This window comes from Nuphar pumila, chromosome 11, assembly GCF_984573655.1.
Source record: "Nuphar pumila chromosome 11, dmNupPumi1.hap1.1, whole genome shotgun sequence".
NCBI classification, from domain to species: Eukaryota; Viridiplantae; Streptophyta; class Magnoliopsida; order Nymphaeales; family Nymphaeaceae; genus Nuphar; species Nuphar pumila.
The window spans coordinates 65658785-65685248 of record NC_143259.1 but is presented as its reverse complement, the minus strand read 5'-3'; positions in this window follow the sequence as shown (position 1 = coordinate 65685248).

The window sequence follows — 26464 nt, the reverse complement described above, 5'->3', positions numbered from 1 at the left end:
TCGAGGATCATGATCAGAGATGATAGATCTCAGCACACCATGCAATCAAACGATCTCTCTAACGTACAAGTCAGCTAAACTCTCAAGCGACTGACTGATTCTGATCGGCAAGAAGTGGGCAGACTTGGTGAGTCTGTCCACGACTACCCAAATCGCATCATTTTTACACCTAGACAATGGTAAACCAACCACAAAGTCCATTGTAACATCCTCCCATTTCCACTGAGGAATCTCAATCCTCTGCAAGGTACCACCGGGATGTTGATGTTCCGCTTTGACTTGCTGACAAGTCAAACACCTTGCCACGTAAGCCGCTATCTCTCGCTTCATGCCATGCCACCAATACTTCCGCTGTAGGTCCTTGAACATCTTCGTTCCTCCCGAATGAATCGTGTACTTCGACATATGAGCTTCGTCAAGAATTTCTCTCTTCAGCTTTGGGTTGTTCGGAACCCAAAGGCGATCTCTCATACGAACGCTGCCATCTTCGGTCACTCTAAAAGAAGAATCTGCCTGCTCAGCCAAGGCTAGAAACTTGCCATACTTGTCGTCAAGCTTCTGAGCTACTACGATCTTCGGCAAAAACTCGAATCGAATGGTCAGACCAGACAATCTGATCGAACCAATACTAACAGAAAAAGGTTTCCAGGCTACAAACTCTTCAATAAGCTTCTGGTTCCACACCAGACTAGCAAACACACCACTCGCTTTGCGACTAAGCGCATCCGCCACAACGTTCGCCTTACCAGGATGATATGACAACGTGAAATCGTAGTCCTTGATAAACTCAAGCCATCGTCGCTGCCTCATATTCAGCTCCTTCTGAGAGAACAAATACTTGAGGCTCTTGTGGTCCGAAAAGACCTCAAAGATTCCCCATAAAGGTAATGTCGCCACAATTTCAAAGCAAACACGACTATTGCCAATTCTAAATCGTGTGTCGGATAATTTTGCTCATGAGTCTTCAACTGTCTGGAGGCATAGACAATCACTCTGCCATGCTGCATAAGCACACAGCCTAAACTGGTACCAGAGGCATCTGTGTATACCACAAAACCACCTCTGTCAGAGGGTAAAGCTAACACTGGCGAGGCTGTCAACTTCGTCTTCAGGATCTGGAAACTGTCCTCACAAGCACTGTTCCACACGAATTTAACACCCTTACGTAACAACTTCGTCAAAGGTAAAGTGATCCTCGAAAAGTCTTGGATAAAACGTCGATAGTAACCGGCCAATCCAAGAAAACTACGAATCGCAGACACATTCTGAGGCTGCTTCCAGCCCAGAACTGCTTCGACTTTCGCTGGATCGACAGATACTCCGTCCTTCGATATCATATGGACAAGGAACATGACTCGCTCGAGCCAAAACTCGCATTTAGAGAATTTGGCAAACAACTGATGCTCACAAAGAGTACTTAAAACAATTCGCAGATGCTCTCGATGTTGCTCCAGACTCTCCGAATAGACCAAAATATCATCGATGAATACTATCACGAACGAGTCAACAAATGGATGAAAGATCCAGTTCATCAAATCCATGAACGCTGCTGGAGCATTCTTGAGGCCAAAAGGCATCACCACGAACTCATACAACCCGTATCTCGTTCTGAAAGTTGTCTTTGCAATATCATCCTCTCGGATACGAAGCTGATGGTAGCTTGATCTGAGATCAATCTTCGAGAAAACCTTCACCTTTTGTAACTGATCGAAAAGATCTTTGATCCTAGGTAAAGGATACTTGTTCTTAATTGTCGCTTGGTTGAGCATCCGATAATCGATGCACAACCTCAGGGATCTATCCTTCTTCCGTACAAACAGCACTGGTGCTCCCCACGATGAAGCACTAGGTCAAATAAAATCCTGATCGAGAAGTTCTTCCAATTGACGCTTCAACTCCTCAAGTTCCGCTGGGGCCATACGGTATGGTGCCTTGGAAATCGGTGTCGTTCCAGGCAGCAACTCGATACCAAATTTGATCTCTCGCCTCGGAGGTAAACCAGGTAGCTCCTCAGGAAACACATCAACAAAATCTTGGACCACGTCCAAGTCATCGATCAAAACCATCTCGGGTTCAACTGGGGTAATACTGACTAAGAAGGCAGTACCCCCGTTTCGCAGATACTTCTAAGCCTTGAAGGAAGATATCATGCGACTATCGCGCAAAGGTTGAGGAAGCTTGATCTCCAAAACAGGATGATCAGGCCGAAAAAGAACAATCTTGCCTTCTCGACAAAAGACTTGAGCATGGTAATCGAAAAGCCAATCCATGCCCAAAATCACATCGTACTCGGTCATATCCAGCAGGATAACGTCAGCTGACAGGTTTTGTCCTGCCACTAACACCTCAATGTTCGGGATATACGAGTCACAAAAGGACTGCTCTCTAGTTGGAGTGCGAACCTCCAACGAAAAATTCAAGAACTCGACTGCCAAAGGTAAGGTACGAGCAAATCTAGCTGCTATGAACAAATGAGTAGCACCACAATCAAACAAAGTAAGTGCTTCATGTCCGGCTATAGAAATCGTACCTTGGACCAACTCTGCATTGGTCACTTGCTCAACTGTTGCCGCGTATGCTCGACCTGCAATGACTTTCTGGTTCACTGGCTTTGGAGGATATGACTGCGGCTGCTGCTGACGTGGTGCAGGAGTCTTCTGCGATTCGATCCAATCATACTCAAGCAAGGAGGCCGTCTCTAAAGCCTCATCGACCGTCATAGGTGCACGGATGTACACCTTCGTCCGTAGTACCGGCTTCAGACCTCGAGCAAATTTAAGACCTTGCTCCTTTTCTGTCGTGTATAAGTGCAGACAAAACCTCTCCAAACTGCGAAAACGTGTGATGTATTCCGAGAGAGAAGAACTACTCTGTTGGAGGTCGAGAAACTCCTACATTTTCTGGCTTTTCTCATGAGCTGGAAAATAGGCTGCGTAGAATGCCTCTACAAACTGCTAGGGGTGGCAAAACCTGACACGACCCGCCAACCCGACCCGCCAACCCGCCTAAGAGGCGGGTTCGGGTTTGAAAAAAATGAACCCGTTTAATAAACGGGTCGACCCGCCTAACCCGTTTATTAAATGGGTCAGGTTCATGTTAGGGGTATGCCAACCCGCCTGACCCGTTTAATAAACAGGTTAGGCGGGTGGGTCAACCTGCCAACCCGCCAACTCGTCTGCCAACCCGACCCGCCAACCTGAAAACCCGTTTACCCGACCCAACCCATTTATTAAATGGGTTGGTGGGTCGTGTTGGGTTACCCGTTTATTAAACGGGTCGGGTTCGTGTTTGTCACAGCCGACCTGTTTAATAAACGGTTCGGGTTCGGGTTGAGGTATGCTGACACGCCAACCCGCCAACCCGACCCGATTGCCACCCCTACAAATTGCTCCCAATCAACTGGTTGGTTATCGAATTTGATCTCCCAGGTGGTTGCCCACCACCTCTCTGCATCTTTCCTGAGATGATATGTCCCAAAATCAACTTTCCGATCATCGCCGACCTGTAACACACGGAAAATACACTCTATCTCTCTGATCCAGTCCTCGGCTGCTTCCGACGATGACTTCCCATCAAACAAGGGAGGGTTCAAGCTCATAAATTGCTTGTATGGGACTGCTGCAATAGGAACCTGGGCAGGTGCTCCCTGTCCCTGGGCAGCCTGCTGGAGGTGCTCGCCCATGTTCGTCATAGTCTCTGCTTGTCGACCCACAACCTCGGTAAGGTTGTTCAGAGTCTCCATAAGGTCATCATACCTGGTGCGCCACGCCATCTAAATACGCACAAGTCTATACGTAAGCAACCAACAATTGCACAGAGATAGGAAAATTTCTGTTTTATTAATAGGGAAAACTGAACATTACAGAAGTACCCTTCATCAAGGTAGGGTTAAACAAGCACTGCCAATAACTAAAGCACGACAAAAGTAAGAATAAAACACTGACTCAGTGTTTCTAACACCAAAGCAACACATCACAAATTCATGACTTGCTAGTATAGAAGTCCCTGTAGTCCTTCCGACTACCACAGCGCCTCGGCCTAACATGTGGAGGAAAAACAACATTCCTCAGTGGTGTGTCAGAGATCTCTAGGACTTCCCTCAGAATCGGTGGCACATACTCCGAAGAAATAGCATAGGGGTAGGATTCAAGAGAGTATTGGGGAGAATTGATCACTCCAGGCCTTTCTTCGTCCTGACTATCCACTTCCATAACCAATGGTCCAGAGACCGAAGATATATCCTCGATGTCTTCCGCGTTGGTCTTCCAGAGCTCATCCCTCTGTTTCGTCTGACATTCCTCTACGACATGCCCCCGAAGACTACACTAGGGACACTCAACCAACTCACGAGGACAGATCTGCCCCGCGTGATCTTCTAAACACCTGGCACATGGAGGTGCCAACATATGCACATTACGTGCCAAATGTCACACAGCTCCGTTCAGGGCCTCTTCGCCTCGAGTCAGGTTTTAGAGAGCCTCCAAAATCTTGCCATAAGTTCAGTTTGTCGACATCTATCACATGCACAGATCCACAAACACACAAACTATCTAAAAAGCAGGAAATAAAGAAGCTTAACTCATACTTACAGTGCGATGGATGATGCACGATGAAGCTCTGACCACACACTCAAACTCTGCTCTGATACCAAACACTGTGGCGCCCCAAACCCCGACCTTGGAAAACTTGGAATTTTTTCGGACATTTTTTTTTTAAGGTTTAAGTAGAAAACCAGCGGAAAGCAAGCGTGGGAAAACAACAAAGCCACAAGTCTGGGCGGCCGCCACAGATAAGTGCAACAAGTGGAAACAGTGTAACCAACGATATGTACAAAAGTGTAACTGTGAAGTAAGAAGGGGAAACACCCCTACAGTTTAAAGAGTTTACAAAATGTAGGTACTAAAGTACAAAACAGGGAATATATCCCGACAATTACCAGAACCCAAAAACCACCGGGTACAAGATCTGCAGGTCAAGTGTGTGTGGGTTCTCAGAGCCTCCACTGTGTATCACTGCATCCTCACTACACCTGTTCGTCACATACATCCCCATAAAATGGGGTCAGTTCTCTTGTGAGGTGGTGAAGAAACAACCACAAACAGATATGCATGTATCATGTGCATAAGAAAAGCAGGAAAGCTAACAAGTGTAAGTGCCTGTGTCGGGTAAGAGTAAAGTGACAAGTACTAGTCAAGAAGCTATAGCAACAGGGAAAGCAAGTAGCTAAAGCAACTAACTGAACAACAAGTAATTAAGGAAGCAACAATAACTGTAATTCAAGTGCTCAAGGTAGTAACAACTGTAACAAGTGCTGAGCAGTAAAGTCACTAAAGAAGCAACAGTAACTGTAAGACAAGTGCTCAAGGTAGTAACAACTGTAACAAGTGCTGAGCAGTAAAGTAACCAAGTAACAGGTGAACAAGAAAAAACAACTGGAGTAAAGTCCACAGCACAAGGGAAGTAGTAACTACAGTAAGTCAGCTGATTGGTTAGTCTTGAAGTTCTTCTGATTACTCAATCGGGTACGCGAAGGAAACCTTGCATTCTGTGAGACATGCACCCGGCGTCTGTTATTACAAGTCTAGTGTGGTAATCGGGGAAGCTACAGACCGAGTCAACCACATGCGAGCAGCACACGGCTAGGGGAAACACTCGCATAGGCAAGGATTGCAATCCATACTACTGCAGTAGTGAAGTCCTAAGAAGGCAACCTCGACCTCCCTGACTCTGAGTGACTGGAAACCAAAGGACGCTACAGCTCCTGTCAAAACACGTGTCGTAGTAACGACAAGTCACTCAGAGTTGTACCATCCACCCTCTCCCAAGGTGAACCATTTTGTGAACGGGGTGAAGCAGGTTTATCTTTCTTAAGGCTCATGTTCAAACATACCTCACAATGACGAATCTGCCTCGTGGTCCCCGCAGGGTACGCAAAATGAGGACTTGGCCTGCCCATCCATATGCTAAGCCTCACATGGCCAACGGAGCACATCGCTTGTGAAAGCAGTCAAAACATCGTATTATTTTGTTTTTGTTTAGGGCATATCACACAAGAGTTCACACAACACAAGGGCCACTGCTCGAAGACTCCAACTGAGCCCATGACAAATCATTTCAATATTCATACCTTATGGTGTTCAATTTTCTCTCTTTTCATTACACAAGGTAAGTGCACCTAATGCGCTCACCAATGTCTCAGCGATGTACCTCCTCAGGGTACGTACTACTCACAACTGTGTTAAGATGTGCCAATTGCAAAGTGTAAGAGTATCACAACTTCTATCTTTTGCACAAGTATAACCACAGAGGCATTACATGATATTAAACTACACTATATTACATACTTCAGTGTTAAGATTGCATTTATCAACATTTTCATACTTAAGGGTTTGAAATTGAATTTAACCAATCATCCTGTCTAATGGGAATAACATTGGTTTCCCCAAGGTGGATCGCTGCTCTTGCAGGGGAGATGCAATTGCGACCCAAAAGACCATTACACGTGGTTCAACACACTTAGGAGTTTGAAGCGAATCTTGGATATCCCGTCTTATGGGAACAACATTAGCTATCTCCACGGTATGGAGTGCCGCACCTGCGGAGTCGAAGCAAGGATATTTCAACTAAACTTGTAATTCCATGGAGTTTCCAGATATGTGGATTTGCAATGGTGTTCGTCTGTATTCTTTAACTAGGCCATTGCACAAAAATCAAGGCGTAAGGATCTTCCTTACGCAACATGACACACTTACGTGTCAAAGATGCTATTGAAGTAACCCATCTAATGGGGATTACATTGGCATATATATATATATATATATATATATATATATATATATATATATATATATATATATATATATATACATATACATATCGAATTCACTAAAACCCGAGGCATGAATACTTATGCCAAACCCTAATCAACTAACGAGAGGGTGAGGAATAAGTCAAAGGTCAACCCGAACCCACCATGGTCGGATCATAGCTGGTGCAGACTGGTTCGATAGTGTTAAGGGGTTATCTGCCGCAATTAATGGCGTAACGGGCTGCGAGGGTGCCAAAAACGAAGGTCCACACACACTTGCTGCCAACAAGCTCTAGCTAAGGGTAGCCTGGTCCTACGGACCAGACGGCCGTGCCTACCATCTAGGTCTGGTCCAACTCACAGTTTGGACCTTACCAGTAAAAGTGTTCGGTTGGGGCTAGTCCTAGCCTCGACAAAGGCAACCGTGGCTAAGTCCGCGAGTTGAGCCCAAGGAGTTGGACTCAAACAACCTGATCTATAAGACTGGACAACGATTAGCCAGCAATAGGTCTGAACTCCTTGGTTTAGTCTCAGACCCGCAAGGGTCAGCTAGCATGGCCCGGGTGCCTAGCACCATTCGACTGGCACCCGACCCGCCCTGAAACAAAACCATGGCTGGTACCAAGCGCCAGCCTGGTTTCTAACACATGCACAGGTCTGAACCATTTGGTTCGGACCTGCATGCAACCCACAATGGCCGAATGAAAAGGGTCTAGGTGCTTGGCACCACAGGGTTCCATCTGGATCCCACGAAAAGGTAGGTAGGGCTGGCACCTTGTGCCACGCCCAGGCGGTCAACACATCAGATCTGGACCTCGGTTCAGACCTGAACCTAAGGGTCTAGTTGAAACACAGTCACAACAACAAAAAAAAAGAAAACAAGGCTAGGGCCAATCCCTACGTGCATGCACCGACTACCCGGGTGGCGCCAACTCCATCTTGGAGCGAAAGGAGGGGTTGGGTCCACTGGGCCTGTAACGCCCCGGATTTCCAAAACAAAGCTAAGTTAAAATTTTCATGGATTTCTTTTTTTTTTCTTTGCAGCGGAACTTAGAAAAGCTTTTAGCAGCGAAATAAGACGATAATGAGTCGTCGGTTTTAGAAAACTCCGAGCACGTTGCAGGTATGTGGCCAAGCAACTCATTGACCACCAAAGTGTTCCATTTTATCGAAAGCACATGTTTATTACAACACTACTGCTTAGAAAAGCAGTGAAGGTTCAATAAAAAGGAAGCAGTACAACTCTGTCTAGAGAAACCCTGGAACTTGATGCCGCCTTGCTCCGCATATCGCCACGCAGGTTCAACACCTGAAATCCCCATTAAACGGGGTCAGAACCACTGATGGTCTGGTAAGTAGTCAAACACCTATCTATTCAACTCAAGTAAATGCATAGACCACTCAGGGTCGCAGTTCGTAATACGACGCTCAAGCCTCCATGACTTAGCGTATATCGCAAAAGCCTTATCAGGGCTATGAGTTGAACATCCACGCAAGTCGTCATGACTTCGCATAAGCCTCTTCAGGGCTGTGAGTTAGAATAACCTCTTAAGTCTCTACGACTTAGCCTTGACTTCCTCAGAGTCACGAATGGATGTCTAGCTCAAGCCTTTATGCTTGGCACATCCGTATCCTACGAATCTAAGGACAGCTCTCCGAGCTTCACTTAGTCGTACGGATATCAATGGGGTTCTTTCCCAATCGGTCCAGTAGTATACCGACCATGACACCTTCACAAAGGTTATGCAGGACTAACTCAACAACGTCATCCACTCATACATTCAAAGTAGCGTTGTACCTAAGCTAATGCTTTGTTTCGATAATTGCACCTCCCCCTGGGCTTAGGGGACTCATATCTGGGCGACAACGCGACGATCTGGGGGTTGATTATTCTATGTATTTTAGATACCCCAGAGGCCTGTTGACCCCATCCCCCTAATAGGACGGTACAACATACCTGAAGAGATCCTTACTGGGTATCTGAATGCATTCTGCTACTGCAGTAGTTGGGTTCAATCCTTAGATATTTAAGGATAACCACGACCTCCATACCTCTGAGTGACGAAGGCCATCAATGAACTCTATCAGGTTCGGGTGAAATATATGTCACTCAAGGCTGCGCCATCACAGTCTTCCTCGGTGAGAAATTCTGAAAGGGGCCTGCCGGTCTTACAATTACTTGACGAACATTGCATGCCTATAGGGCAGCCTTTGAGAAGTATGTACCCGACCCCAATCAACCGCACAGTTTTCACCGTGGAACAAAGGTTTTATTCATATGCATGCTTAACTCTGCTCTCAGCACTTCGGCCTTGACGAGCACTTCACCTCTTTCGGTGGAAACAACACACTCCGGCTCAGCGGCCCTTACGAGTCTGGTTGTCTGATAATTCTCAATGAGCATGTACATGACTCGATCTCTACGGATTGGCTACTCGGCGTATTTTTACGCAACGAGCTCAGGACCTCGTCAAGGCGCTACCACTACTTTGGCGCAACGGCTCTTACAAGTATGATGCCCTTGCAGGTGTCAGGGAGACGAGTCATTCTGACATCGTTCCAACAAAGGACATCATTGTGCCACTTAACTGGTTTTGGCAGCTCTTCTGCCAACCATTCTGTCAACACCTTCTCTGCTCTACCGGCAGTGGTGCGATGAACCTTTCTACATCGTAGAAGGCGTTCTATAACTGGGTAGCACTTCTGCTACGTTCTTTCTGAGCCATTCTTAGCTCCTTCAGGAATTTCAGCAGCACTTCCTCTCTTTTACGGAGAAAGCGTGCGTTTCTTTAATCCATTTCAGCGGCATCTCCCCTCTTTGGTGGGAAATCACTACGCTTAACTCGGGAAATGGATGCGCACCGTTGTGCGTACTTTGCATCCATCAATGTTGCAGGAACCTTGGGCCATAGCCAGGCCATACGTAATTGATTTAGTCTTTACGTAAAGAGCATTTTGCCAAAAGGCGAAGCCTTTCCAATAGGGGCTTCATTCGTCAAGCAGAATCTTGTACGAGGAGCGGTAAGGGAATCGCATGGGCGATTTTGGAGTTGATCTCCGTTTGAACGCTCACTTACGCGCCATATATGTAATATAAGCAGAAGCCTGTGCTTTATACAGCGGCGGCGTAAAGGAAATGCATATACTATTGTTCAGGGTGTGTAACTGAACAAAATATTCTACATATATAACAAAACAGGAGCCTTGGCATCGTTCGACGCGACGGCGTAAGTAAATACATTGCAGAAAGCAGGAGCCTTGGCATCGTTCGACGCGACGGCGTAAGTAAATGCATAATCGGAAGTGCAGTAATCGGAAGTACAGAAAGCAGGGAGCCTTGGCATCATACGACGCGACGGCAAAGGTAAATTACATGGCCTGTGCGATATAAGACGCGTCGGCAGTATCAGCAGATATACACCTAAATCTGTGTCCAACGATAGTTACAAGGCGAGCGAGTGAACACCGAAGTGTCCTAGAGGGCTCAACCAAGAACTAGGGTGAGATACTATTTTGAAGAACGCATATACTGCGTATTCGAACATATATATCCGACGATAGTTACGAGGCGAGCGCGTGAACACTGAAGTGTCCTAGAGGGCTCAACCAAGAACTAAAGCAAGATACTACTTCAGAAAGTATATGCTATATACAAACAATCAAATACTTGAGAGAGATGGTTTAATGAAGCGAACTTACTTCAATTTGAGGAAGAAACGACTCTGATTGCTTCAAACGCTTCGAACGAGGCTCGACTTCGAAAAAGGATCAACTTCGAACTTTAGACGAAAAAGGACTTGGACTTTGACTTTGAACCAAACCAGGTTCAAGTCAAGTCAACTGGGTTCAGACTTAGGTCAAGTAGGTTCAGACCTAGGTCAGGTGGGTTAGGACCAGGTCAGGCAGGCTCAGACCAGGTCAAGCAGGCTCAGGCTAAGTCAGGCAGGCTCAGACCAGGTCAGGTGGGCTCAGGTGGGCTAGGCTAGGTAGGGGAGGTTTGGAAAAAGGAGGAGAGAGAGAGGGGTTGGCGATTTTCTAAAGGAGGGGGGGTCCTCTATTTATAGGTTCTGAAACTTGGGCCCCAAGTTTCAGAATCCCCTCTTTACCCCTTGGCTTTTCAGAAAATCCCTTCCATGGAAGGTGCTGGAAGGAGCTGGAAGGCTCTGGAAGGTGCTGGAAGGTGCTGGAATATTCTAGAATCTTCTAGAATATTTTCTGAGAAATATTTCTGTGGGTCCCACCCATATTTCTGTGGGTCCCGCAAGAATTTCGGGTTTTCGGCGATTTTTTTCCGAAAAATTCTGAGTACGCCATTATCTTCGTATTGATGCCACTAAGAAAGTTGGCTCGCAGGAATCCTTTGATTTTGTTCAGATAGGAAGTTATGGCTTCCAGAGTGTTTGAGCATATATTCGCAATTCGACGAATATCCTAAGTGTAACTGGCTCGCAGGAATTGATTCGTTTCGCATTTTGAGAAAAATGCCATTTTTACCGGTAAATGCCTCATGAATTTTATTCAGATATTTTCTGAAAAATTGCGGGTCTTACATCATTACCCCCTTAAAGGAATTTCGTCCGCGAAATTCAGCTAAGAGTACAAGGTGAAGAGTTCAGGATATTTATCCCGCATATCCGATTCGGGCTCCCAAGTGCAATCATCGACTCCGTGATGTTGCCATCTTACTTTGACAAGTGGAATGACCTTTGTCCTTAGCACTTGCTCCCGTCGGTCCATGATCTCTACTGGCCTTTCTTCCACCGTCATATCCTCCTGGATGTCAATATCTTCATGTTGGATGACGTGGGAAGGGTCGTGAACATACTTTCTAAGCATTGACACATGAAATACATTGTGTATCTGTGTATACTGCGGTGGCAATGCTACTCTGTAGGCGGTCTCTCCTATCCGGCTCAAAACCTCGAAGGGACCAACGAATCTGGGGCTGAGCTTCCCCTTCTTTCCGAAACGAAACACACTCTTGGTTGGGAAGACCTTGATAAAATCCTTATCTTCAACCGCAAAAGTGAGTTCCCTACGCCGCTGATCAGCGTAGCTCTTCTGTCGACTCTGAGCAGTCAGTAGCTTCTTCCTGATCATGTGGACCTGCTCAGTATAATGCTGCAACACTATGGGCGAGTCCAAGGTTCGCTCACCTACTTCACCCCAATGGATTGGTGATCTACAGGGTCACCCGTACAAGGCTTCATACGATGCCATCCCAATGCTAGCGTGGTGGCTATTATTATAAGCAAATTCAGCCAACGCTAGGTGGGAATCCCAATCACCTTTCCATTCTAGCATACAGGCTCTTAGCATATCTTTGAGAGTCTGTATGGTTCGTTCTGATTGCCCATCTGTTTGGGGATGGAATGCTGTACTGAACTTGAGTTTCGTCCCCAGGGCTCTTTGAAGCTGCTCCCAAAAGTGAGAGGTAAATTTCGGGTCACGATCGGATATGATCGAAATCGGCACTCCATGGAGTCTAACGATTTCCCGAATGTAGATCTTCGCCAATCGTTCAGTTGAGTATCGAGTGTTGATTGGCAGGAAGTGAGCAGACTTGGTGAGTCTGTCTACGATCACCCATATTGAGTCATGTTGTCTCTTGGACCGAGGCAATCCAACGATGAAATCCATCGTAATGCCCTCCCATTTCCATTTTGGAATCTCGATCCGTTGCATTTTTCCACCAGGTCGTTGATGCTCAATTTTTACTTGCTGGCAGATTAAACACCTTGAGACAAATGTAGCCACATCCCGTTTCATACCCCTCCACCAGTACTTTCTCTGTAAGTCCCGAAACATTTTCGTACCTCCAGGGTGAATGGTGTATTTGCTGTTATGAGCCTCCTGGAGTACTTCCTGTCTTAGCTCAGGGTTATTTGGGACCCAAATCCTTTCTTCCATCCATATTCCTCCATCTTCTTTTAAATGGAAGAAAGTGTCATCTCTTTCGGCACGAGCTTTTAATTCCAAGTACTGGGGGTCCTTGAACTGTTCGGCTACAATGCGATCGAGGATCTCGATATGGATTGTCAGGCATGACAATCGAATCTTTCCTGGGTCAGCCAGGAATGGCTTCCAACTGACAAAATCCTCCATCAGCTTCCATTGTCTGGTGAGGCTGGCCAGAGTGCCAACAGTCTTGCGACTAAGGGCATCTGCTACAACATTCGCCTTTTCAGGGTGATAGGAAAGCGTGAATTCATAGTCTTTGAGGAATTCCAGCCATCGCCGTTGCCGCATATTGAGTTCTTTTTGAGAAAAGAGGTATTTTAGGCTTTTATGGTCCGACATGACCTCAAATTTCTCTCCATACAGGTAGTGTCGCCAGATTTTAAGCGCGAACACTACCGCGGCAAGCTCCAGATCGTGGGTTGGATAGTTTTTCTCATGAATTCTTAACTGACGGGATGCATAGGCGATTACTTTGCCATGCTGCATCAATACACAACCCAGACCTGTTCCCGAGGCATCGGTATAAGCAATGAAGCCTCCCTGACCAGAAGGTAAGGTAAGGACAGGGGCAGTGGTAAGCCTCTGTTTGAGAACCTCAAAGCATTCCTTACACTGGTCAGTCCATTCAAACTTGACTCCCTTTTTCAGTAATTTCGTCATTGGTACGGCGATTCGGGAGAAGTCCTGTATGAACTTCCGATAATATCCGGCAAGTCCAAGGAAGCTGCGGACCTCAGTGATATTTTCTGGCTGCTTCCAGTCTATCACAGCTTCGACCTTCGCAGGATCTACTGCGATTCCATCTTTTGAGATCACATGGCCAAGGAACATTACTTTGTCTAGCCAGAATTCACATTTTGAAAACTTGGCATATAACTGATTATCTTGAAGGGTTTTCAAGACGATTCTCAAGTGCTCCTTGTGTTGTTCCTCATTCTCTGAATACACGAGAATGTCATCAATGAAGACGATGACAAAAGTGTCTAAGTATGGTTTGAACACTCGGTTCATCAGGTCCATAAAGACAGCAGGCGCATTTGTAAGTCCGAAGGGCATTACTACGAACTCATAATGGCCATATCTCGTTCTGAAGGCAGTCTTAGGTATATCCTCCTCCTTAACTCTGAGCTGATGGTATCCAGACCTGAGGTCGATCTTGGAGAACACTCTCGCTGTTCTGAGCTGATCGAATAAGTCCTCAATCCGAGGCAACGGGTACTTATTTTTAATGGTTGCCTGGTTAAGCATCCGATAATCGATGCATAACTGAAGGGATCCATCCTTCTTCTTTACAAATAGTACCGGGGCTCCCCATGGTGACATACTTGGTCGGATGAACCCTTGTTCCATCAGTTCTTCCAACTGACACTTCAACTCACTGAGTTCAGCTGGTGCCATACGATAAGGGGCTTTGGATATTGGCGCTGTTCCAGGTAAGGATTGAATTCCAAATTCAACCTCACGAAGTGGCGGAAGTCCTGGCAATTCCTCAGGAAACAGATCAGGAAACTCCCGCACTACTTCCAAACTCTCAAGGGGTTGGTCGTTGGATTTTTCCGCCGAGAGACTCAACAGGAAGGCCACACAACCCTTCCTAAGGTATTTTTGTACCTTAAGTGCTGATATGAGCCTTTTTTGTGGAACTGGTTTGGATAACCGGTATTCCATCTTAGGTAAGCCGGGTCGAGATAGAATCACTCTGCCCTCGCGGCATAGAATCTTGGCATTATTCTGAGCCAACCAATTCATTCCCAGAATGACATCGTACTGTATCATATCGATCAGGATGGCGTCAGTAGGCAAGTGTTTTCCTACTATCTCAATATCCAAATTTTTCACACACCGGATACATTTGGTGCGTGAACCCAACGGGTTATATACTTCGATCATTTTATCAATCGGTTGCACCGAGGCGTGGAGTTGTTCGGTGAAATCGTCGGAGATAAACGTATGAGTAGCACCACAATCAAACAAGACGTAAGCTGCATGTCCATTAACAGGTACGGTGCCTTCAATGAGGTCACCGGTTTCGACTTGTTCAGTCGTTACAGCGTATACAAGACCTGCAGCAGGCCTTTGTTCTACTCTAGGTGGGGGTCGTTGGACTTGTGTTCGTTGTGGTACTTGTTGAGAGGGTCTGGCAGATCCGGCATTCCTCCTCTGCTCATCAATAAGCTTCTTCCTGCATTGTCTTGCAATGTGGCCCACTTTGCCACAGTAGAAGCATCCACCTGTGTCACGTGGACATGGTCCTCTTGCGTGATTAACATGGCATTTTGGGCAGTTTGGGTTGGACTGCAGGTTGTTTGGAGCCATGTTCTGCCTTGGCCTTACAACTTGTTGAGTGTTGTTCCCACCTTGGAACCTTTTCTTCTGAAAGGGTTGTCGTGAACCCTGGCCACTTGGAAACATTCTCTTCTTGTTCCCACCATCAACTATGGGCCTTTTTGCTATGATCACTTTTGATCGCTCCCAATCCACTTGTATTTTTGAAGCTGTTGCCACAGCCGTTTGAAACGTTTGGGGCATGCTGGTGATAACCCGTGACCTTAGCCCTTCTCGCAGTCCATTGATGTACTTGTCGGCCCTTTCTTGGTCGGTCTCAAATAACCGGGAGCAGTACCGTTCAAGATTTTAAAATTTGGTGGTATAGTCAATCAGATTCATGCCACCCTGCTCCAATTCCAGAAACTCCATCTTCTTCTTGTTTCTGGAGTGTAATGGAAAGTAATTATCCATGAAAGCTCTCCGGAAGTCAGTCCAAGGAATGACTTCAACTTCCGAGAACTGGATAATCTTAGTGGTATCCCACCACTTTCGTGCGTTGTCTTTCAGCCTGTACGTGCCAAAGTTGGTCTTCTTTTCTTCTGGTACTCCCAGCACCAGGAAGGCACGTTCGGTCTCTTCGACCCAACTTTCTGCCAGTTCAGGATCGGCTCTACCGGCGAAGACTGGTGGATCGAGCTTAAGAAATTTTTCATAGGTTATTCCACCAAGGTTTTCGCTTCGAGGTGCGACTGGTTCTGGCCTTGTTTCTCGAATGGCAGTAACCAAATTGTTGAGTGTTTCCAGCAGAAATCCTTGAGTATGGGACTCCTCGCTTGGTATGGTTCTCCTCGTCGTAAGAGCCATTTATCTACCACATACAAACAACGTGTTTTAGTTTCACAATGTATATATCGAAGCAAAGTTTTATTTACTTAATATACATCACATTTACACAAGCATCGCCTTAAACAAAACGTCATGCCGCACTGGCAGACTTTTAGGCGTTGAGAAACTAGGTACATGAGTCTATTGACTCCAAAACACTACCAGTCTCTTCTAGGAACTGGATTTCTTTCTTGACCCAAAGAACCCGAAGTATCGTTTACTTCCACATTGCCTTGGTGCAGGCACAACTAGCTTTGGCTTGGGCGGCACTTCCGCACTCTCAAGCGACTCTTGTGGATAGATCAGTGATGCCGGTCCACTTGCCCATTCAGTGGCATCATGGCTCGGAGAATCCGAGACCATAACGGGATGATATAGGTTGTATCCCTCTTCCTGGCCATTCAGACTCGGCGTTGGTGTAGCCGCTCTGTTCCCCCATATAATAGTACTTTGATTCGAGGAATCTGAAATCATAATGGGATTATAGAAGGAGTTGTTGCATCCCTTTTCCCAACTGTGCAAGCTAGGCGTACATGATGCCTGTTGATAGCCTTGCGATTGACCAAATCCCTCAAGGAAGTTCAAGTCAAATCCTACCAGAGACGGTAGTTCATCAGAAGTTGCTGGAGTACGGCTACTCCTTCTACTGGAGTAATGTGGCCCACTAACATGCGAGGTCTCATCCCTAAGACCAAGCGATCCCCGCCGACCCATATCGGCGGTATGCTTCATTTGGCATTCGTTGACAGAATGCCCTTCTTCGCCACAATATTGACAGTCTTGGACTTCATATGGGCATACCCACTCATCGTGCATGATCCCGCAACGATAGCAGTATCCTCGGGAGTCGTGAGTTGCCATCTATACAAAGATGCACCCAGATCAGAACAAGAAGTACAAAGTATACTTACAGTGCGATATGGTGGACAAGACGGATCTCGAACCAGGTTTCTCAGACTCTTGCTCTGATACCAATTCTGTAACACCCCGGATTTCCAAAACAAAGCTAAGTTAAAATTTTCATGGATTTCTTTTTTTTTTCTTTGCAGCGGAACTTAGAAAAGCTTTTAGCAGCGAAATAAGACGATAATGAGTCGTTGGTTTTAGAAAACTCCGAGCACGTTGCAGGTATGTGGCCAAGCAACTCATTGACCACCAAAGTGTTCCATTTTATCGAAAGCACATGTTTATTACAACACTACTGCTTAGAAAAGCAGTGAAGATTCAATAAAAAGGAAGCAGTACAACTCTGTCTAGAGAAACCCTAGAACTTGATGCCGCCTTGCTCCGCATATCGCCACGCAGGTTCAACACCTGAAATCCCCATTAAACGGGGTCAGAACCACTGATGGTCTGGTAAGTAGGCAAACACCTATCTATTCAACTCAAGTAAATGCATAGACCACTCAGGGTCGCAGTTCGTAATACGACGCTCAAGCCTCCATGACTTAGCGTATATCGCAAAAGCCTTATCAGGGCTATGAGTTGAACATCCACGCAAGTCGTCATGACTTCGCATAAGCCTCTTCAGGGCTGTGAGTTAGAATAACCTCTTAAGTCTCTACGACTTAGCCTTGACTTCCTCAGAGTCACGAATGGATGTCTAGCTCAAGCCTTTATGCTTGGCACATCCGTATCCTACGAATCTAAGGACAGCTCTCCGAGCTTCACTTAGTCGTACGGATATCAATGGGGTTCTTTCCCAATCGGTCCAGTAGTATACCGACCATGACACCTTCACAAAGGTTATGCAGGACTGACTCAACAACGTCATCCACTCATACATTCAAAGTAGCGTTGTACCTAAGCTAATGCTTTGTTTCGATAATTGCACCTCCCCCTGGGCTTAGGGGACTCATATCTGGGCGACAACGCGACGATCTGGGGGTTGATTATTCTATGTATTTTAGATACCCCAGAGGCCTGTTGACCCCATCCCCCTAGTAGGACGGTACAACATACCGGAAGAGATCCTTACTGGGTATCCGAATGCATTCTGCTACTGCAGTAGTTGGGTTCAATCCTTAGATATTTAAGGATAACCACGACCTCCATACCTCTGAGTGACGAAGGCCATCAATGAACTCTATCAGGTTCGGGTGAAATATATGTCACTCAAGGCTGCACCATCACCGTCTTCCTCGGTGAGAAATTCTGAAAGGGGCTTGTCGGTCTTACAATTACTTGACGAACATTGCATGCCTATAGGGCAGCCTTTGAGAAGTATGTACCCGACCCCAATCAACCACACGGTTTTCACCGTGAAACAAAGGTTTTATTCATATGCATGCTTAACTCTGCTCTCAGCACTTCGGCCTTGACGAGCACTTCACCTCTTTCGGTGGAAACAACACACTCTGGCTCAGCGGCCCTTACGAGTCTGGTTGTCTGATAATTCTCAATGAGCATGCACATGACTCGATCTCTACGGATCGGCTACTCGGCGTATTTTTACGCAACGAGCTCAGGACCTCGTCAAGGCGCTACCACTACTTTGGCGCAACGGCTCTTACAAGTATGATGCCCTTGCAGGTGTCAGGGAGACGAGTCATTCTGACATCGTTCCAACAAAGGACATCATTGTGCCACTTAACTGGTTTTGGCAGCTCTTCTGCCAACCATTCTGTCAACACCTTCTCTGCTCTACCGGCAGTGGTGCGACGAACCTTTCTACATCGTAGAAGGCGTTCTATAACTGGGTAGCACTTCTGCTACGTTCTTTCTGAGTCATTCTTAGCTCCTTCAGGAATTTCAGCAGCACTTCCTCTCTTTTACGGAGAAAGCGTGCGTTTCTTTTATCCATTTCAGCGGCATCTCTCCTCTTTGGTGGGAAATCGCTACGCTTAACTCAGGAAATGGATGTGCACCGTTGTGCGTACTTTGCATCCATCAAGGTTGCAAGAACCTTGGGCCATAGCCAGGCCATACGTAATTGATTTAGTCTTTACGTAAAGAGCATTTTGCCAAAAGGCGAAGCCTTTCCAATAGGGGCTTCATTCGTCAAGCAGAATCTTGTACGAGGAGCGGTAAAGGAATCGCATGGGCGATTTTGGAGTTGATCTCCGTTTGAACGCTCACTTACGCGCCATATATGTAATATAAGCAGAAGCCTGTGCTTTATACAGCGGCGGCGTAAAGGAAATGCATATACTATTGTTCAGGGTGTGTAACTGAACGAAATATTCTACATATATAACAAAACAGGAGCCTTGGCATCGTTCGACGCGACGGCGTAAGTAAATACATTGCAGAAAGCAGGAACCTTGGCATCGTTCGACGCGGCGGCGTAAGTAAATGCATAATCGGAAGTGCAGTAATCGGAAGTACAGAAAGCAGGGAGCCTTGGCATCATACGACGCGACGGCAAAGGTAAATTACATGGCCTGTGCGATATAAGACGCGTCGGTAGTATCAGCAGATATACACCTAAATCTGTATCCAACGATAGTTACGAGGCGAGCGAGTGAACACCGAAGTGTCCTAGAGGGCTCAACCAAGAACTAGGGTGAGATACTATTTTGAAGAACGCATATACTGCGTATTCGAACATATATATCCGACGATAGTTACGAGGCGAGCGCGTGAACACCGAAGTGTCCTAGAGGGCTCAACCAAGAACTAAAGCAAGATACTACTTCAGAAAGTATATGCTATATACAAACAATCAAATACTTGAGAGAGATGGTTTAATGAAGCGAACTTACTTCAATTTGAGGAAGAAACGACTCTGATTGCTTCAAACGCTTCGAACGAGGCTCGACTTCGAAAAAGGATCAACTTCGAACTTTGGACGAAAAAGGACTTGGACTTTGACTTTGAACCAAACCAGGTTCAAGTCAAGTCAACTGGGTTCAGACTTAGGTCAAGTAGGTTCAGACCTAGGTCAGGTGGGTTAGGACCAGGTCAGGCAGGCTCAGACCAGGTCAAGCAGGCTCAGGCTAAGTCAGGCAGGCTCAGACCAGGTCAGGTGGGCTCAGGTGGGCTAGGCTAGGTAGGGGAGGTTTGGAAAAAGGAGGAGAGAGAGAGGGGTTGGCGATTTTCTAAATGAGGGGGGGTCCTCTATTTATAGGTTCTGAAACTTGGGCCCCAAGTTTCAGAATCCCCTCTTTACCCCTTGGCTTTTCAGAAAATCCCTTCCATGGAAGGTGCTGGAAGGAGCTGGAAGGCTCTGGAAGGTGCTGGAAGGTGCTGGAATATTCTAGAATCTTCTAGAATATTTTTTGAGAAATATTTCTGTGGGTCCCACCCATATTTCTGTGGGTCCCGCAAGAATTTCGGGTTTTCGGCGATTTTTTTCCGAAAAATTCTGAGTACGCCATTATCTTCGTATTGATGCCACTAAGAAAGTTGGCTCGCAGGAATCCTTTGATTTTGTTCAGATAGGAAGTTATGGCTTCCAGAGTGTTTGAGCATATATTCGCGATTCGACGAATATCCTAAGTGTAACTGGCTCGCAGGAATTGATTCGTTTCGCATTCTGAGAAAAATGCCATTTTTACCGGTAAATGCCTCATGAATTTTATTCAGATATTTTCTGAAAAATTGCGGGTCTTACAGGGCCAGACCGAGTCATTCTTGCCGCGTGAACCAGAGCCCCAGGACTCGGTTCTCAGCAACTAAGAGTGTATGTTGGGCACGCCTAAAGTCAGCCCAGCTAGCTCCAGTCCGGGTTCTAAAAAGGGAAAACCGAAAATGAAAAGAGAAGAAAAAAAAAGAGAACATCATAGCTAAAAGAAACCCCATAGGTTAACACCTCAACCATCATCAGCCTGACCTTCGCACGTCTTCAAGAAAGTGGTCACATAGTGACCCACACCCAAGGCTAGGCTGCAACCCCAGTCCCATTTTGCTGGGACTGAGTTTAGTCGAAACCCAAAAGAAAGAATGCACAAGAAAAGAAACGAGAAAAAGGAAATGAAAGGGGGCTGTCGGGTTGGGTGTAAGCTGGATGAGCCCAGCTCGGTCCAGCACACCCCTATGATGAGGGTGCCATGAAATAAATCAGCAAACAAAGGAGAACAATGGCATAGCAACATTATCATGGAAAATGAACAACTAATCATGTGTAGGAAAAGCAAATGAACAAGACCAAAAACGTCAATATAGGAATCAAAAAAAGAAATCTATTTCAAGAACATGCAATACAAAAGCTTATGAAACAATGAGGATTCAATAATCAAAACTGCATTTTGTTTTTTTTTTGTTTTTTTTTACTAATCTGCCACTTGGGCTTGCATGCATCGATGCAAGGCGCCAATGGCTTCATGTAGATCTATAAGTCGACAAGGAAGGTGAGTCTTCACCTTAGCTAGCTGGAGATGAGGTAGGTGCTGCAGCTATACACACCAAGTTTGGAGCTCCCACAGATGGAGGATGAAGGCAAGTGAGAGGGAAAGAGAGGGGGTTAGGGAGAGAGAGAGAATGAGAGAAAGTGAAGAGGAAGAATCGCCCAAAGCAAAAAAGGGGAACCCATTTTTTTTTGTAATGGTTTTATAGGTATTGGAAAAAAAGTTGGACGACTGGAATTTGATCCCTCTAAGATGGATGGTTGGGGAGCTCCACGCCCCCCAACAACCAATGCATGTTTGTCTTTCAAAAAAGATTTTGCAGAATTTCAAAAACGCCATTCATTAAAAGCCTTAAAAGTTTGAGATTTTACAAGGGGGCGCCCTTGGCTGCCACGCAACGTGCCCAATGGGTTTTAACGATTTGAAATATTTTGAAAACATTACAATTTTGCCATGGTGCGCCAGCCCCATAGCCCTCTTTTGGAAAAGACGCCCTTCATGATGGAGCCTAGGCTTCATCATGAGGGTGTTGGAATGAAACATGACCAATGAAGGCCTAAGCTTAAAATCCATGCAAGATCTTTTTGAAATTGCCATCCAGCTGGTCAAGCATTGACCAGCTGGTCAACCATGGCCATGGACATCCACTAGATGGGTCGTCCATGGGTTTTGGATCCACTAGGTACTCCGGATCCGAAAACCAAAACCCGCATAATATGTATATCATAAGAAAATGCTTATTTAATGAATTAAAAAAATAATTTAATCCCAACAAATTATTTTATTCTCTTTATAACCTTAATCAAATCTCAAGTTCATTTCAAATCCAAGTTTGGATTTAAAATTTCAATTTTCCAAATCAAGTTTCATTTTTTGAACCACTTCTTCGAGGATGTTTTAAAACTTATTTCAAAATCACTTGAAAAATCCAAAACTTCTGAAGTATTTCCAAAAGCATGCATCATACCGACGAGCGAATCCTGTCTCTCCATTTTTCCCGCAAATTTTCAAAACAGAGGTGAGTAAATTTTCAAAATCTTCTTTCAAATAGGTCAAGTGAGACCTTGCAAAAGAGTTTCTTTCTTTCTTTCTCTTCTTTTTTTCTTTCTCCCCTCAAAAGGGAGAAGGAAAAAGGCTGAAAGGGAAAGGGAAAGGGAAAGAGGAAAGAGGAAAGAAAATTTTTTGTAACGACCACAGGCGACAGCGTAAATGAGTGCATATACTTATTGTTCGGTGGGTGAAACCGAACGGAATATCTTACATATATAATTGAAGAAAGCAGGAGTTTTGGCATCGTTCTACGCGACGATAAAACAAAATGCATAATTTAAATTACAGAAGGCTGGAGCCTTGGTATTATATAATATGACGACAATCTCAATACAATATACACGAGAATCGACATCCAATGATAGTCGCAAGGCATGCGCGTGAACACCAAAGTATCCTAGAAGGCATCAACCAAGGACTAGGACGAGGTACCATTTTTAAGAACATATATACTGCGCATTCAAATATATGTATCTGACGATAGTCACAAGGCGAGCGCGTGAACACCGAAGTGTTCTAGAGGGCTCAGCCAAGGACTAGGGTCAGATACTACTTCAGAAGGTATACGCTATATACCACAACACAAATACTTGAGAGAGATAGGTCGATGAAGCGAACTTACTTCCGATCGATGAAGAAACGACTCCATAATGCTCTGACTGCTTCAAACAGGGTTTGATCCTTCCTTCGAGAGGTCAGATGAGTTTGACCTAGTTGAGAAAGAGGAAGAGCAGATCAAGCTGCTAAACGCAAGTGGTTTGAACCAAACTAGGTTCAGTCCAAGTCAACTAGGTCAAGCAAGTTCAGATTTAGCCCAAGTAGGCTGGGTTTGGGTCAAGTGAATCAAACTTAGTTTTGGGACCAAAAGGGACTTTGACTAAACCCAACTAGGTTCAAGCCAAGTCAAGTGGGTTTGGACTAGGTCAGGTGGGTTCAGACCAGGTCAGGCAGACTCAGACCCACTCAGGCAGGCCAGGCTAAGTAGGGGAGAGAAGGCAAGAGAGAGAGGGGGGGATGATTTTATGAGAAGAGAGAGGGGGGGGGACAATTTTATGAGAATAGAGAGAGAGAGTGGGGAGGGCTATTTATAGCTCAAGCCCACCTCCTCTTTGGATTTTTCTAAAAAAATCCAAAGGTCTTCTTTTCCCTTCTTGCCCTTAGCTTTATTTTAATTCTAAGAGGTTTTTTTGTGTGGGTACACATGGAATATTTCATGAAATATTTTATGGGTCTCAGTAGATATTTTCTGAGGAATATTTTATTGGGTCCTACCAACATTTTCATGGGTCCCACAAAAATTTCGAGTTTTCGGTGATTTTTTTCTGAAAAATTCTGAGTACGCCATTCTCTTTGTGCTAACGTAACTAAGAAAGTTGGCTCGTACAAATCTCTTGATTTTATTCAAGGAGGAAGTTATGACTACCTGACTATTTGAGCATATATTTACAAAGATACGAATATCTTAAGTATAACTGGTTCGTAGAAATCGATCTGTTTTGTATTTCGAGTTAAAATGCTATTTTCACTTGGAAATGGCTCATGAATTTATTTAGAAAGTTGCTGAAAATTGCAGGTCTTACATCATTACCTCATTAAAATAATTTTGTCCTCAAATTTCTTTTAAGAGTACTAAGTGAATAGCTTAGGATACTTATCTTGCATGTTGGATTCGGGCATCCAAGTGCAATCATCGATCCATGATGTTGCCATTTTACTTTAACAAGTGGAATGATCTTTGTTCTAAGCACCTGTTCTCGACGGTCTATGATTTCTACCAGTCTTTCTTTCACCGTCATATCTTCCTGAATCTCAATGTCTTCATGTTAGATGATGTGAGATGGGTCGTGAATGTATTTTCTAAGCATTGACACATTGAATACGTTATGTATATGCGCATACTGCGGTGACAATGCTACTCTATAGGTGGTTTCTCTGATCTGGTTCAAAACTTCGAAGGGACTAACAAATCTAGGGCTGAGCTTCCCCTTCTTACCAAAATGGAATACACTCTTGGTTGGAGAGACATTGACGAAAACCTTGTCTTTAACTAAAAAAGTGAGCTCCCTATGCTTTTTATCTGCGTAGCTCTTTTGTCGACTCTAAGCAGTCAATAGCTTCTTTCTGATCATATGGACTTGCTTAGTATAATGTTATAAAGCAATAGGCGAGTCCAAGGTTCGCTCACCCACTTCGCCCCAATGGATTGGTGATGGGCAGGGTCTTCCGTACAAGGCTTTGTACAGTGTCATCCCAATACTAGCGTGATGGCTATTGTTGTAAGCGAATTCATCCAATGCTAAGTGGAAGTCTCAATCCCCTTTCCATTCCAACATAAAGGGGTCTTAGCATATCCTCAAGCGCTTGTATGGTTCACTCAGAATGCCCATTAGTTTGGGGATGAAATATTGTGTTGAACTTAAGTTTTGTCTCTAGGGTTCTCTGCAACTGCTCCCAAAAGTGAGAGGTGAACTTTGGGTGAAGATCAGATATGATCGATATCGGCACTCCGTGAAGTCTGACGATTTCCCGAACATAGATTTCTACCAATCTTTCAGTTGAATATCTAGTGTTGATTGATAAAAAGTGAGCAGACTTGTGAGTCTGTCTACAATCACTCATATTGAGTCATGTTGTCTCTTGAATCGAGGTAATCTTATGATGAAATCCATCGTAATACCATCCTATTTTCATTATAAAATTTTGATCCATTGCATTCTGCTGACAGGTCGCTGATATTCGATTTTGACTTGCTGGTAGGTGTTATCATCACAAAATTTTTCCCCTCCCTTGCGAGAGAGAAACGAATTTGTGAGTCAAACTCGACCAAAGTTTTGAAAATGGTTTTGAAAATTACTCGCCTTTGTTTTGAAAATTTGCGAGAAAATTCCGTGGAATGGGATCCGCCTGTCGGTACGAGATTCAACCATTCCTGGCGCCTTTACCAGGGGTAATTGAACCAAGGATCAATTATGTGCTTTAACTTGACTCAAATATCTAAATTATGCTCTATTTTTCCTAGAATGCACAAAGAATCAGGCTTGTGCTATGGAGTTTTGAAAAATGCAAGTTTGAGAAAATATGATGTTTGCTTTGGAAAATTGAAATGCATTTAGAAAAGGATTGGAAAAGTGCTTGAAAATTGACTTCCTGGGAAAATCATTGAATTTCATTGGAAATCAGAAATTTGCATTGGAAAGTAATTCCTCAGGAAAACTTGAACTTTGGAAAATCGATTTTGAAATTTGGAATTGCTTTTCTGAGAAAATGGATTTCAGAATTCTGAGAGAATCTAAGAAATTCATTGGAAAAGGATTTTTTTGAAATGGAAAATAGATTCTCAAGTAACCGGATTCTCAAGAAAATAGGAAATCTGAGAAAATCGATTCTTGAAAACTTGGGATTTTGAAATTTGAGAATTTTAAAACATTGGAAAATCTTAATTTGAACCTGGAAAATGCTTTGAAATCTCATTTGAAAATTTAGAATTCTGAGAAAATCAAATCCTGAGAAAGACTTGGAAATTCTTGAGAAAACTGATTTTTTTTTAAATTAAAATTGGAAAATGATTTTGAAAACAATGAAATTTGAATAATATGAATGAATGAATATGAATTTGAAAAGGGAATTTCATTTAGGAATTGAGAAATCCTTTTGAAGTTTTGAAAAATGCAGTGCATTTTTGAAGTTAGCCTAAGAGTGTAGGCTGAATGTGGCTAATATGAAGATCATAAATCTTGGTTTTCTTCGTATTCTGACTATGGCCATAAATACGAATCCCACCGAGTTTATAAACTCCATAAGAGCTTGTGCACGTGCCATTCGTGTAAACCATAGTGAATTTGAAATAATGTGCATGAATCATACATCACATATTGAGATTTGCATAAATTAAACTATATGCAATGCAACCCTATTCTAAGCAGAAATGTAACTCTTATTCCAAATTATTACATTTGAGGTTACATTGAATTGAAATAAAAAAAATAAAAGCTAAGTCTTCTTCTTGAATGTTCCTGCAAAACTAGAAAACAAGGTTAAGCACAAAAATGTAGGTTTTTCTGAATTTATCCAAAAATATGGGAAATTATCAGATATTATTCAGATATAAACCCAAATTCATATCCCCTTTGATATAAACATGATAAATAATGAATAAATTTCGAAAAAAACTTGAAAATTTGAAATTGGGGTCAAAATGACCAAA